Source organism: Lactuca saligna, chromosome 2 (genome assembly GCF_052625555.1).
Source record: "Lactuca saligna cultivar CGN05327 chromosome 2, ASM5262555v1, whole genome shotgun sequence".
NCBI lineage: Eukaryota > Viridiplantae > Streptophyta > Magnoliopsida > Asterales > Asteraceae > Lactuca > Lactuca saligna.
In genome coordinates this window covers 11,849,460-11,853,224 of record NC_136418.1, presented here as the reverse complement: position 1 = coordinate 11,853,224, position 3,765 = coordinate 11,849,460, and the positions used below count along the sequence as shown (strand labels likewise).

General features: G+C 43.3%; 1 pseudogene; it reads right to left on the bottom strand.

The window, feature by feature from the left end:
• Positions 1-253: 253 nt before the first annotated feature.
• Positions 254-371, bottom strand: LOC145033042 (5S ribosomal RNA; annotated as a pseudogene).
• Between the last annotated feature and the right edge of the window lie 3,394 nt (positions 372-3,765).

The following is a 3,765-nucleotide window of genomic DNA, read 5'->3' as shown; positions in this document are numbered from 1 at the left end:
TTCAATGTTGTTTTAACTATGGTAATGACCATGTTGTTGATATGAAATGAATGCATGCCTACTTTACAAAAACTAAATAAAAATTAAAATTTTTTAAAAGTATGACTCTTACTCAGAGTGTTTTTACCCAGTTGAGTTTATAGTTGTATACCAAAAAGAAATGGTTTTGATATACTTAATTCCCTATAAACAATGCTCTGATACCATTTGTCACATCCCTCTCTGGCACGTATCACAATATTGTCCGCTTTGGGCCACTCGGTACGAGGACTTCCCAGGGGGTCACCCATCCTAGTACTACTCCCGCCCGAGCACGCTTAACTGCAGAGTTCTTATGGGATCTGCTGCCCTCACGGCTTTAAAACGCGTTGTGATAGGGAAGGTATCCACACCACTTATAAGGAGATGTTTTGTTCTCCTTCCAAGCGGATGTAGGATCAGGTGCAACCCACCTCATTTGTCATATCCCTCTCTGGCACGTATCACAATATTGTCCGCTTTGGGCCACTCGGTACGAGGACTTCCCAGGGGGTCACCCATCCTGGTACTACTCCCGCCCGAGCACGCTTAACTGCAGAGTTCTTATGGGATCTGCTGCCCTCACGGCTTTAAAACGCGTTGTGATAGGGAAGGTATCCACACCACTTATAAGGAGATGTTTTGTTCTCCTTCCAAGCCGATGTAGGATCAGGTGCAACCCACCTTCACCCCCCATTATAGGGTTCGACGTCCCTGTCGAACACATCGACCCGTGCCCTAGCTCTGATACCATTTGTCACACCCCCAAACCAGAACGGCGGAAACGTTCGGGGACGGAGGACGTCATGTTCAATATCATAACAGTTCATAGAAAGGAAAGTACACACCACCATATATAATAAGTTTGCAAGATGTTTACATAGTTGTATATGATTGCACCGGGAAAATCCCTTATTTTCCTATTAGTTGTTTGGTTTGTATGCAGGAAAAACTCTTATTTTCCTCACACATAATGCCAGTCTCTAAGACCGAAAATTGCAAGAAACCGACGTTTCTCGTAAGTGTGTCATAGTTTTATATATAGTAAAACTACGCGAAGACCGAACCGGTTGGATGAAGAATAGTTTTAATAACTACTCGCTCATCAAAACTGAATATCATAATAATTGTATATCCGATGAGTTTCTATAACCATACTAAACATAATATGCCTGTAACGACGTTCTTCAGGCGTCGCAGTGCTATGACAACTGTCACCCCAAAAGACGGACTGTAGCTAACAGTCAGGGTGCGGGATCATGACTTCCCGTATAGATCTATACACATTTGACACGTTCTCGTCGCGGGAGATTCTGGTTATAGACAGGACTTACTGCAGTACTGTCTAATAAAGAAAAGTAACGTTTGAAGATGTACGCGTCTCATGGATTCTCAATTAAGTCCATATTAAAGTGATAGTTTTGTATGCAAAGTTTATCCTTTTTCAAAATGTTTGATAAAGCAAAATCATAAGTTTTTAGAATGTATAAAATGATTTAACAACGAAAGATCATTATATGCTTCGTATAAGTCTAATGCGCACAAAGTATGACAAGAGTTTTTCATAATAGTAATGAGTTCCAAGTGGTTTATTTGATAATATAAGTGAAGTGAAACTTTATAAAATATACGATAATAACCGTATGTTTACTTGTATTCCCCCCCCTAAAAGAGTGTAAAAGTATTTAAAAATGTATTTAAAGTGTGTTAGAAAGGGGTATGAACTCACTTAACAACTTGAAGATAGCGAGATGGAAAAACGGCAGAGTTTCGTCTCGGGAAATGGATTTTCCTCGGAAATCTCGGGATTCCTCGGGAGAAAATCGACCTTCGGATCTTGTACGAAGCGACCAGGGCTTCGGGGTAGTACGAGCACGGAAAACGAGGAAAAACGCAAGAGAAATGAGAGAGAATGAGCCCTTTCTTTGGAAACCTTCGTATGCTATTTATAGAGAGGCTGGTCTGCCTCAGTACGCGGGGCGTACGCTAGTACGCAGCGCGTACGCGTACGTCACGCATGACCGAGGCCTCGACTGCCTCGGCTTCGGATGGGACGGATCCCTGGGTTCGCGGGTCGGATGGGACGGGTCGCTGGCACGCGGGTCGGATGGGACAGCGGGTCGGGTTCTCCGGATCGTGCGACGTGGACGATCCGAGGCCGTGGCCTCTCAGTACGCGGGGCGTACTAGGGTACGCGGCGCGTACTATAGCCCTAGGCTGACTCCTCTTCGGATAATACCGAATTTTGAATAAAAATTATATATAAATTAATTATCAAACTTCAAAAATTCATATCTCCCTCATACGAACTCCGTTTTTGGCGTTCTTTATATCCCCGCGAAGGTGAGTCTACGATCTACAACTTTCATTTAGATTCCGTTGACAAATTCCGAAATTATTTTTATTATTTATTTATTAAAGTGACGTGTTTAAGGAATTTCTTTAAAAATTCATAACTTATTCATATGATGTCCGATTTGAGCGTTCTTTTTATGCATGTTTGTAGTTTAACGATATCTATCACTTTCATTTAGACACCTAAGGTCAGAAAATGTTTTATTGAAACTTTGCGTTTTTACGTAACTTTGTATTGCTGGTTTTTGTCGGAAAACTTATAATGAGCATAACTTCTTCATTATAACTCGGATTTTTGTGTTATTTATATGTTTGGAAACCTTAAGATGATAAATACCACATAGTGTACTCCAAATAGAGTTTTTGAATACTTCATATTCTATTTCCTTTCTCAAGGAGGTTACATGACTCGATCTTTACTGACATGAAATAACGGGTTGTTACATTACGGGCATTACGAGTTCGTGGTGATGCCTTTCGGGCTCACCAATGCACCTGCAACGTTCATGGATCTCATGAATAGGGTGTACAGGCCGATGTTGGGTCGTCCGGTGATCGTATTCATCGATGATATCTTGGTGTATTCGAGATCCAGAGAGCAACATGAGGAGAATTTTAGGGAGATCCTCGGAGTTCTGCGATCGGAGAGGCTTACGCCAAATTCTCCAAGTGTGATCTTTAGTTACGGGAGGTCCAGTTCCTAGGGCACCTCGTTAACCAGAAGGGGATATTGGTTGATCCGACAAAGATCGAGGCGGTGATGAGTTGGAAGGTGCCAAGGTCACCTACCGAGATCCGGAGTTTCCTTGGGTTGGCTGGTTATTATCAGAGATTTATTAGGGATTTCTCTAAGATCGCCTTGCCACTCACCAAGTTGACCCGAAAGGGTGTTGCTTTTTCATGGGGTCCGGAGCAGCAGACCTCATTTGAGACACTTAGCCAGAGATTGTGCGAAGCTCCGGTGCTTGCACTCTCGGAAGGAATGGAGGATTTTGTGGTGTACTGTGATGCATCAATATCAGGGTTGGGAGATGTGCTTATGTAGAGGGGGCATATGATAGCATATGCATTGAGGCAGCTGAAACCTCATGAGTCGAGGTATCCCACCCACGATATGGAATTGGGGGTAGTGGTGTTCGCCCTCAAGATCCGGCGTCATTACATGTGTTCGGTGTACTATATACACAGACCACATGAGTTTGAAGTACTTGATGGATCAGCCCAACCTGAATATGCACCAGAGGAGATGTCTTGATGTGGTGAAGGATTACGACTGTGAGATCGTGTACCACCCGATCAAGGCTAATAATGTAGCCGATGCCCTGAGCCGTAGGGCGTTGGGGGCCCCGATACGAGATGTTATCATGAGATTGACAGTGATGACTCCGGTGT